This window comes from Patella vulgata, chromosome 4 (genome assembly GCF_932274485.2).
Source record: "Patella vulgata chromosome 4, xgPatVulg1.2, whole genome shotgun sequence".
NCBI lineage: Eukaryota > Metazoa > Mollusca > Gastropoda > Patellidae > Patella > Patella vulgata.
This window is the reverse complement of record NC_065882.2, coordinates 74,439,668-74,452,202: the sequence shown is the minus strand read 5'-3', so window position 1 is coordinate 74,452,202 and position 12,535 is coordinate 74,439,668.

The following is a 12,535-nucleotide window of genomic DNA, read 5'->3' as shown; positions in this document are numbered from 1 at the left end:
CACTCAATACATGGAGGAAACCGGAGAACCCAGAGAAAACCTACACGGTTGGACAGACGACTCTACTCCTTGTCACCTAAAAGTGGAGAATAGAAATTGATGTATATAATTTCATTAGTTTGAACTTTCAAAGAAAACTTGTTTTTCTTCCTAAAATAAAATGGTGCTTATTGCATTTTGGGATGGAAATCTTAAAGAAGACGCTGAACTTTCACCATCTTTATGGTACCTAATTACTGATGGGAGATAATGTAGTAATATACCTAAATCGTCATTTTATAAACATAATGTTTAATAGTCATCAGGCAGTAGTCATTAAGTAGGTGTTATGTCACTAAAGTGTTAAAACCACGACTGTTTAATGTTTAATAGTCATTTGGCAGTGGTCTTTAAGTACATGTAGGTGTTATGTCACTAAAGTGTTAAAACCATGACTGTTTAATGTTTAATAGTCATTTGGCAGTGGTCTTTAAGTAGGTGTTATGTCACTAAAGTGTTAAAACCATGACTTTTTAATGTTTAATAGTCATCAGGCAGTGGTCATTAAGTAGGTGTTATGTCACTAAAAGTGTTAAAACCATGACTGTTTAATGATATATACATCACTGTTGGTTATGTTTGTGTAATCAATACAGTCTGATTAAAATACAGATCAATATTTCGTTTCGTTTTTTATACTTTCGATGGCCTTACACTACAAAAAGATCTGACCAGTTGTACTGGAAGGTCGCCTTAGGGGTCATACGAGTGGCTTTTGACCCTATGACATCAGACATTGATTAATCAATCAGTGTTTACGTTTCTAGTGGTTTACCCACAGTTCCGTGCATCGCGCACCAAGAAGTCGCTGTAACAGATGATTTCATTGGCTAATCCCTCACGCCATCCAGAATGCAGGATATATAACAACTCTTCCAGATCCTAGCGTAGTACAGACAAATAAAACAAAATTTTGAACTATAAAAAACGAAACAAAATAGGATCAGTGTTTTAATCATATTGTGTATTGAATAGTGATGGGTATTAGACTTAGTCACGCTTTTACACTAGAAGTGACTTGTTTGAAGCTAGTTACATACCAGCTAATCAATGACAACTGTATAATATCTAACCACTCCCTATACATACTAGACATTATTATAGTTTAGAGTAATAATCACTTCTGTCATTTAATGACAGATATTTTGATTAATAAAAGGCCAGGTTCTTAAGTCAATGATATCCGTTCAAGGAGTGAACATCCAGCAAGAGTTCAGGATTTGACATGTAATTACACATCTTGCTTGCTAACCGCTGTGACCTCTAATTGGAAAATTATTGAATAAGATCAGTTCTCTTTGGTCAATGAAAACAGCTCAATCAACTTTCTTTTTTTTTTGTGAGATATATTTTTATTAATTGTACTGTAAATGACTAGGAGATAGGAAAACACGCAAAATGCCTGCTATTACCCCCTCCTACTACTAATAATTACTTAAAGATACATTATGTAAGATTTAGATAAAGAGCTAGCCATTCTTGCTATAATAGTTCGAAAATAGATAATGTAAAATGAATAATTTGAAAATTTAATTCAAATTACTCTATTGCGAGCAAAGATATTAGCCTTTGAAGGTTTGAAAAGACGTGTGCAATAATTTCAACCACTGTACTGGTTGTCTCGCTCCTCCATTTTTAGCTTAAATCAAAATATGGCTGAACTGTTCTAATCTATTAACATCAGAGAAATCCGATGCCATCGAACGTTGATTATGGCCTGGATAAGTTAATTAATGTCTAATTAGTAGTTTAGAAAACATTTCAGGTCTAAAAAAAACACCTGCAATAGGCAGATTTAGCTCTTGCATAATGTAAACATAGTTTAAATTTAAAAATTTGCAAACTGTTGTAAATATAAGATTATCAATTACATTTTTTAAGTCATGCAGCGTGTAGAGATGAGTTTTGTTATTCCTCTAGATCAGTTTAATGTAGAAATGGTTTCTTGTCTGATAGTATTAAAATTGGTACAGTGTAATAGATATTGTTTGCTATTCTCAATGGGGTTGACCATAATTGAAAACAGGATTTTGTCTATTTATTTTGTCTCTCACCATGTCAGAATTATTGTCTAAGGGATAAAATAACCTACCAATTACGAATTTTTTCTTCAGGGAAAAACAGATCAAATTCTTGTAATAACATGGGTGTTCCTCGTAACAATGCTCGAATCGGTACTTTTAATTGGTCTGCTGTATGATTGGGTGTCTTCTGCCATTTATCAAAGGCTTTTAAAATACGCTGAAATTGGGTTGGTTGCTTCTGGAAATTTATCTGTAATAATAATTGTGATATATTTTAAACTACCTTACATGCCAATTATTTAGAATTATACCAGGTGTGTGTAAAAAAACAAAAACCCTTTACATCGTTGGGTGGAAAAATATGTCAGGCTGGGTGACGGCATAATATGACCACACTGTTTGCCTGATGTAACATGAGTGGTCTTCCTCTTTAACAACTTTCTATTTCCTTAGCATTATTGGTTGGGTTCTTTGAAATCAACATTAACTCTTTAACACATGGTTAATGTAAATATCGACTACCTTGGCTCTTTGAAGAAAAGAGAGAGAGAGACGGAAATGGGGTTTAATGTCCACTTGACACATACCAGGTCATTTAGGGACTAATAAAATATGGTACAATTTTATTTCAATAATTTGCTTACACGTAGGGTTCTTTTTAGCAGTGGAAGGAAACATCAGTGAGCTAAGTACAGTGATGTTAACCCTTTACGACTTAAATCGTCCGTAACTAGGGCTCCTTAGACTGACCCAAACCAACTTGCCACAAGCATAGCTATGCCGCATGCAAATTGGTCCTACTATTCATATATCACATTGATGTTTAATCTAGCCGATTGGTAAAACAATGAGAGAGAGAGAGAGATGGGGTTTACCGTCCACTCGACACAAACTAGGTCATTTTGGGACTAACATATGGTTTAATTTTATTTCAATAATTCGCTTGTGTGTAGGGGTCTTTAGCAGTGGGAGGAAACCGGAGGACCCGGAGAAAACCCACGAGGTTGGACAGGCGACCCTACTCCTTGTCACGTACAACCGGGGATTCGAAACCACGCCAGTCGACTCAATGACAGACTTTATGATACAGCGCGCGCACGCTAACCATTCAGCCATCCAACCCCCCGTAAAACAATGAACCGGCCACTATGGTATCATAAATCAATCTACTTCCAGCTAAATTACAACAGGTTAATTATTACATGTTAATTAAGAAGTCAATCAACTTGCTTTATCCCATTAGGGTACAAATAACTATCACTGATTCAAACAAGACAAACACTCACCTCGAGCTTTCGTAAAAACTCATTTGCACGTTGATATTCCTGATTGGTTGTAAAACAGTCACATGCTACAGCTTCATCTGGTCGTAAAAATCCTGCGAAATCTTCGATAAGATCGGGAAAATCTTTCAATAAATCACCCAGATCTTTATATAGCTGTAAAAAAAGAGAGAGGATTCAAATGTATAAGGGATTTCTCTGATTGGTCTTCACTAAGTATATTGTTTTTTCGTAATATCTCATCATATTTTATATTTTATCATTGCTTGTTCAAGACAAAAGAAGCTTAGTTGAAACCTTGCTGATTAATAAACAAACAGTAATTGTAAAAAGAGAGAGAGAGAGAGAGAGAGAGAGAGAGAGAGAGAGAGAGAGAGAGGAGGGTTTAATGTCCACTCACACACAAACTATGTAATTTGTAGACTAACATATGGTACTAATTTTTATATCAATAAACAACTTGAACTGTAACCCAGGTATCATTTAATCTTGTGTATCTAGCACTAATTTCTTTCACATTCGTTTAATATCCAATCTTTGTTTAAAAATTTGTAAAAACTGTTTAAAATCACCATAAATCGTTTAATTTTTATTTCTGTCCAGTTTAAAGCTTGTAAATTGGACGCTCATTATCAAAATTGAATGGTCAGCTTCAAACTGGACGCAAGTACAAATTAGATGATTTTTGGTGATTTTAAACGATTTTTATGAATTTTTAAACAGAGATTTGATATTAAACGAATGTGAAAGAAATTAGTGCTAGATACACAAGATTAAATGATACCTGGGTTACAGTGTTGTGTGTAGCTGTCTTTATCACTGGGAGGAGACCAGAGGACCTGGAGAAAACCCACTGGATGGCAATAAGAAGTCAAACATATATAAATTTGATCAATCAAGGTGCCTCTGCCCCAACACTATAGCAACATAATTTGAACAAACCTGAATAACCATAACATGAGAAACATTAATGCCATTTTTTTACATCAAAGTTTTTTAAGCACTTTTAGACAAGAATTTTTTTTTTAATTTGACCATGTATGGTGCCCATGTCCTGCTTCTTCCCTATGAGATTCTAGCCCTTAATTTGAACAAACTTTGATCTCTTTCATTAAGGAAATTTTTTTAGGATTACAGCTAATTTTCCCCTTAAAGGTGCCCTGATCCAGCCTCTACAGATGCCAGCAACTTCATTTGAACGGAACTGAATAAATACCACCCTGACAAAATTCTTTAGGAAAAGTAAAATAGGACAGATAGTGAACAAAAGTGTCAGCATATCTTTTTTATCGATGAGCTAATAAAAAATGGTTCTAAAAGCCTTCCACACAGAATTAATCATTTTTATTCACAGAAATATATCCTGGAATTCTACTTTACAGATCTATTAGTTATTTATCCAGTGTTGCATGGGTAAAGCCCTTTGACAATTTTGCATAGGAGTTTCGTGACAGTGAAACTAGTATTAATACCAAACAGGAAACCTAGAGCATGCAGCCCTTACATGTATACCCCAAAATAACAGCCTCATGCCAGCCAACCCCGAAGAGACAAACGACAGTTCACAAATACATATTCTCTTAAAAAGGTGCATTATGTAAGAGCTAAATCTGCCCATTTCAGATTTTCCATTTGGCTTCAAATGTAATATAAATTATTATTCAGACATTTTTTCACATGACAAGCCTATCATCAACTCTCTTGAACATTGGATGGCAGAGATTTAAACAGATTGAAATACTTAAGTCTGAGAATGCTTTGTGAACTCATGGCCAGCTCTTTATCAAAATCTTACATAATGCATCTTTAATGACAAAAAAACGTTTTATTTCTATCATTATAAAACCACTCAAAACAGTCAGTATTAACCAGATGTGTAAGAAAGGAAACACTCAAGCATTTCTCATAGCATCACGTGTATGACTGATGACTTAATATATTATTTTCCAGAACATTGTTCAAATCTTGATACAGTGACACACTGCCCAAATTGTGTTTATTGAGTGGGAAATTTATCAACTGTGTGATTTATTGAGGTCTGTTGTGGCTACTTAAGTGGCCATTTATACACATAGACCTATTTCAATATCATGGGCCTAATAAAATACTGTCGGCATTACCGAAAAAAGTCAATATCCAATTCAAAGCGTTTGTCTTTGAGGTAAAAATTAAGAAGTTTGAGACAGCAAACTAAAAGCCAGAAGTAACTAATATTGAGTTAGGAATTCTTTGGCCCAAACTTGTGATTTTGATGTATAGTTATATACTTATCTCCCCTTATTTAACATGCAAGAAAACTGTGAATGTTTAAATATTTTTATAATTTCTTTACTAATTGAAATAAAATGAAATGGGGTTTAACGTCCTACTGTTCTGCTCCTATGCTGGGCTAATGAAGACTGGCATATGCCATACAGTGTGCTATGAGGGAAATTTTACCCGGGCAGCGGCACTATCGCCTACTCTTATATCAAATTCCAACTGCCAAGGGATCTTTTACGTGCATTCCAATGTATACACGGGACCTCGGTTTTTCGTCTCATCCGAAGGACTAGACAGCTGTCCTTGTCAGGTCCTGCATCACTGACAAGGGGAACCAAGCCGGAAAATCTGGATGAACTTTCTCGGCCTATGCAGGGATCGAACACCCGACCTCCAGACTAGCGAGCCAGCATCTTACCCACGAGATCCCCTTCTTTACTAATTGACTTACAGGTACTACAATAATGAATTGTGATTTGAATTTTCGTTATGCAAGAGCTAAATCTGCCTATTCCAGGTTGTTGTTTTTTTTTTCTGGCTTCAAATTTCATATCAATTATTATTTAGACATTTATTTACATCAAATAATCAACTCTTTTGAATTTTGGATGTTTGAGATATTAAATAGATTACAACACATGCGTCATATGATTGAATTTTAAAATGGATAATCAAGACTTTCTTTATTATTGTACTTGACAATCCCGAAAAATGCTTTTTCTTCTCAAAGCTTCAAACACTCATAACTTTGCTAAGAATTAAATATTCATATTTTATTTTTTATATTCAACTATTATAGCAAGAACAGCCAGCTCTTTATTTAAATATTACTTTAAAAATATATAAATGGCTCTTGGAGATCAAATATTTGTATTAGCACTATTGAATATGCAAACCAATGCAATACTTGCATACAATACTTTCTGGATCCACCCCTGAGAGGTAATACAGGCCTAGCTCAATCCTTTCTGAGAATAACATATTGTTTCAAACAACAGTATTGTCAAAGTTGAAGCTCAGCATATTAAGAATATTTTTTATTTTTTGCTGAAGTCGTGGAGAATTTGATGCTTTAATTCTAACTTTATTTGTCATATATTATTTTGAAATATTGAAATTTTATATATTTATATTTAGGTAAATTTATGTTTGATTCTTCCGATAACAGTGTTAAGAAAGAACTGATTCGTTCAAATAATTTTATTCAGACAGCATGCAATCCTGACCACACAAACTAGATAAGACTCCTGCTTGTAGACCTTTAACACTGTATTAATTTATTTATGAGATGAAGTGGACCTTTAACTTCCTGTATGAGTTGTGTAAATAAATATCAGATTATAGATTTTTGACCACCTACAAATAATACACACAGACCATTACAAACAGATATGTCACAAGTTCATTAATATCTTATATGGACTATAAGAGAAAGAGAGAGAGAAATGGGGTTTAACGTCCACTCGACACAGACTAGGTCATTTCGGGACTAACATATGGTTTAATTTTATTTCAATAATTCGCTTGTTCATAGGGGTCTTTAGCAGTGGGAGGAAACCGGAGGACCCGGAGAAAACCCATGAGGTTGGACAGGCAACCCTACTCCTTGTCACGTACAACCGGAGATTCGAAACCACGCCAGTTGACTCAATGACAGGCCTCGTGATACAGCGCGTGCGTGCTAGACAAACAGAAATCCAACCCCCCTGGACTATAAGAGAAGAAGAACCCACTCCCCAAAAGATACATTGTCTCAGGAACCTGTCAAAACCCCTCCTGCAAAAATTCCTGGATCCGCCCCTGCCTCTCTATTACCGTTAATAGTGATACTCGGAGAAAAATAGTAAAAACTTACGTAAATTATAACAGACAGATGAAACTATCATAAATGTAACTTGACATGAATGTCGACAAGAAATCAATCATAATAAACACAATCCAACGATACTTGAACAAATAATCATTCTTCAAAACAGTTGTTTCTTTCCCAACAATAAAATTATTCAATGAATCAGAAGAAACCATAGACACGTGGTCTTACAACTATCACTGGATAGAGGACTTCTGTCACTTTTGCTAGGCTACCTAAAACAAATTTTGTGTTTCTTTAAGAAATAAAATGGGGTTTAACGTCTTACTTCACTGCCATCAACCAGGTTTGGATAATTGTAAGTGTAAATTTAATTGAGCCATAAAGTGTTGCATTTTTAGAGTAAAGAACTGGACATACATATGTATTTTATAATTTGTGAAATATGAAATGAAATGGGGCTTAAAGTCTAATTCTCTTCTGCACCATCCGAATTAATGAAGATAGGCATATGTTATGTATATGCATTTTGTTATAAATAGAAATTTTGCTTGGACAGCAGTGCTATTGCCTAATCATATTTCAATTTCCACCTTAAAATTGCTGCCAATGGCATACATGGCATTGCCAGGACCTCGATCCTAAATCACTGACATGGGAAAACCGAGCTTAAAATTGTTACCAATGACATACATGGTATCTGCACCTTGGCAGGACCTCCATCCTAAATCACAAGGGGAAATCAAGTTTAAAATTGCTACCAATGACATACATGGTATCTAGTTTTTCTCTTCCAATCAAACAACTAGATCTAGATGCTGTTCCTTGGTAGGACCTCCATCCTAAATCACTGACAAGGGGAAATTGAGCTGGAAAACCCCAAGAAGTTTCTCAGCAAATGCCAGGACACCCATCCTAAATCATTGACAAGGGGAAACCGAGCTGGAAAACCCATAGAAGTTTCTCAGCCAACGCCAGGACCTCCATCCTAAATATCACTGACAAGGGGAAACAGAGCTGGAAAACCCAAAGAAATTTTTCAGCCAACGCCAGGACCTCCATTCTAAATCACTGACAAGGCGAAACCGAGCTGGAAAACCCAAAGGAAGTTTCTCAGCCAGTGTCGTACTCATCAAAACAATGTCGCTTCCATGTATCTTAAAATATGACCCCCTAATCGGTAAAGTCAGAAATATGACTGTGTCATCAAGTCAAAAAGTCAGTTGTCTAAGAAACATACAAAATTTTTTAGATAGCCTAACAATTCTCACTACAAATTACCTTTATCCTTCTAGTTGTATTTCTATGCTGAATTCAATGCCGAAACAACTGTGGCAAAAATCGTGAAGAATTAAATTTTCGAATTACAATGTTCACCAGAATTCATGGAAAGTGAAATAACTGTGTCAAGACACCAAGAAGTCTGGTAAAAAAACAACAAAAAAAACCAACAAAAAAACAAAATGGATACAATTGAACGAAACAAACTTTTTGAAGAAATGATCTCGAATACTGATTTCAAACAAAGTACATTGCAGGAAATTTCAACAAGAGCAACAAGTTCTATGCCAGAATCAAACTGGAGTTCTGAAACCTGGGCACCAACTAATATAACGACAGAAAATTCAACTCTGCTATGGAACACGACAACCAACGACCCGCCATCACCACCAGTACTTGATTTGATAACAATCTTATCCCTTTACAGCCATTATCGCTGGTCACGTTATCTTGGAATCTACACCAATCCTGTTCTTATCGTACTAGGTACTATCGGAAACTTCCTCAGTTTTCTCGTCATGACGCGGAAATCTATGATAAAATCGTCCACCTTCTATTACATGGCGGCGCTAGCAGTAGCTGATACGCTTGTGTTATATTTTGGATGTTTACGGACATGGCTCGCATATCTAAACGGCTACGACGCAATTATTCTAAGTCCTGCAGCATGTAAGACATTCTCTTTCATGTCTTATTGGAGTTTTGATATCGCTGCATGGATTCTTGTTGCTATGACGATTGATCGTTTCGTAGCTATTCATTATCCTCTGAAAGTGGCAAAATACGCTACAACAAAGCGAGCACGAAAAACGATCATTACGATTATTGTGATCTTTGCAGGAATCAACGCACATTTTTTCTTTATTCTCACCATCAACAGCAGAGGCAGCTGCACAGCTTTAGATGAACACAAAGATTTCTTTAATCTCGTGTGGCCCTGGCTTGATGCAACAGTTTACTCCTTTCTACCATTCATAATTCTTGTTATTTTCAACAGTTTGATCATCTACGATCACCACAAGGCGGTCATTCGTAGAAGTTCACTTCAACCAAACATGGCGCCTGGCGCGAACATTCAACCATTTTATAGAAACTATGCGAACAGACGTCTGACTATCATGCTGTTACTGGTATCAATAAGTTTCTTGATCACCTCCTCACCAAAGACGATACTTATCATAATACGACCGTATGCTTTTAATGTATTAGACGGTGGAACTGGTATTAATTTTCCGTTACTCGCTACTTACACGCTAACATCGTCGATCGCTAATCTATTAATTTATACCAATCATTCTCTTAATTTTCTGCTGTACTGCATGAGTGGATTACGGTTTCGTACAGAGCTAAAACACATCTTTTTGCGATGCCTTTCTCCACATGGTACTAGGCGTATATCAACTTCAAGTACATTAATTGAAAACATGAGAAGAAATAATGTTATAAATGCTGGAATAAATAATGAACACATGGTTGATATATCTGAAAATGTTATCGAATGTACATCACTATGACAACATGAGGCGAAACAGTTGATATATCGATATATGGTACAATGTTATTGTTATTGAATGAACATCACTGTGACAATATGATATATCCATATGTGATTGATATATGGAACAAGGTTATTGCTATTCAATGTACATCACTGTGACAACATGAGACGAAACAGTTTGATATATCAATATATGGTTGATATATGGAACAATGTTATTGTTACCAAATGTACATCTCTGTGACAACATGAGATGAAACAGTTTGATGAACACTGGAATAAATATGGTTGATATATGGAACAATGTTATTGTTATCAAATGTACATATCTGTAAAAACGTGATCAGGAGAAACAGTTTTATGAATGCTGTTATTCGTAACAAACATATCGTAGATTTTGCCGACAATGTTATTCAGTGTACATCTGTGAAAACATGCAGAGAAAGTAGAAACGGTATTATGAAAATTGTTATAAAAATGAACATGAGGAGAAACATGAACGCTGTTATAAAAAATGAACATGAGGAGAAACATGAACGCTGTTATAAAAAATGAACATGAGGAGAAACATGAACGCTGTTATAAAAAATGAACATGAGGAGAAATAGTATTATGAAAGCTGGAATAAATAATGAAAATGTTGTTATTGAGTATACAGATTTATAAACAGGTGTAAAAAACGAACATTTTGTTAATATTTTGGACAATGTTATTGAGTGTACAATATTATGAACAGGTGTTTAATACGAATATATAGTTAATATTTCGGACAATGTTATCGAGTGTGCGTACATCCCTGTGAAAACATGAGTAGAAACAGTTGAACACTGTTATTCATAACAAACATATTGATGATATAGCAGAACCAGTTATTGAGTGTACTTCTCTGTGAGATCGGAAAATTATAAACTTGTATATTTTACAAAACTGTTGACTATGAATTTACAATACATGTAAGTTTTTAAATCTTGAGGAACAGTATTATGAATGTTGTTCATGTTATTAATGTTGTTGATATTGTTATAAATAACAATCATGTTTATATAGTGCAGACTATTCAAACAGTTATCAAGTGACAATAAAAATGTAATAAACTTGTATATTTTAAGAAACTGTTGACTATCAATTAACAATAATAAACTGTTTAATTGCTGTGAATCGGATTTAGATTCTTTCAAGATTCAGATTCCTTTCTGTATTCTTCCTAAAGATTTTCAAACCTTGACCAAGATAAACAAGTTCAATTACTAAATACCATTAATTAATTCAAGATAAATGAATTTGCAAATACATCAGTTGGTGTGGATTCTTCAGAATCAAAATGGCTATCAGTTTAAAGCTGACTGATTAATTTTAATGATGAATTTTTAATTTCCTGACCACTGTTCAAAAATTAAACATTATACATCAATAATCAATTGGGTTGTTTATATTTTAAAAGTGATCTAGAAATTAAACGCTTGTAAATTGGAGACTCATTATCAAAACTGAATGGTTGCAGTTTTAAACTGGACACAAGTAAAAATAAGATGATTTGGGGTGATTTTAAACGATTTTTACGAATTTTTTAACGAAGATTTGATATTACATATAAATGCATGTGAAAGAAATTAGTGCTTGATACACAAGATTAAATGATACAGTGCAGAAAGCATGATGGTCTACTGCAGGGCTGGGGCCAATACATTGCCAATGTGCTTAATTACATTACAATTACTTTTTAAAATGTAGTTTAGCAATGTAATTAATTACCATTACCCATTACATTGAAAGTTATTAATTACCATTACCCATTACTTTATGACTTTATAAACATTAAAAAAAAAAAACGTATTGTTCTGTCATGAAGTACCTATGAAATCTACTGTGCCCATTGCTATTCTAGGCCATTCTAATAAGAGAATGGGGACAAGTCACTAGACCCATCCCCCAGTGTGCTATGATCCAATGACTGGGTCCCGCGAAATGAAAAGATTAAAAAGCTTTGCCCAATTTCTTTGCTGATTACTTTATTGCTAATATATTATTTTATCCATTAATTAGAAACTTTGTAGCAATACCAATAAAGATATATCCATCACATAGTATGAAGTCAATTTCATCATATTAATTCTGGCATCCAGTGAACTATTTTCTGTATTTTCTATTAAAAATTTAAGTTCACAACCCACTAAGTTATACAGTGAAATGGGGTTTAACGATTTTAATTTCAATATGATTGTACACAAGATTCTTTAACAATAGGAGTAAACCAGAGAAAACTTACCACGTTTAACGCAGGTGACTCAACCCCTTGTCACATATTTTTCAAGAAGATTTATTTTAAAAACCACGATTA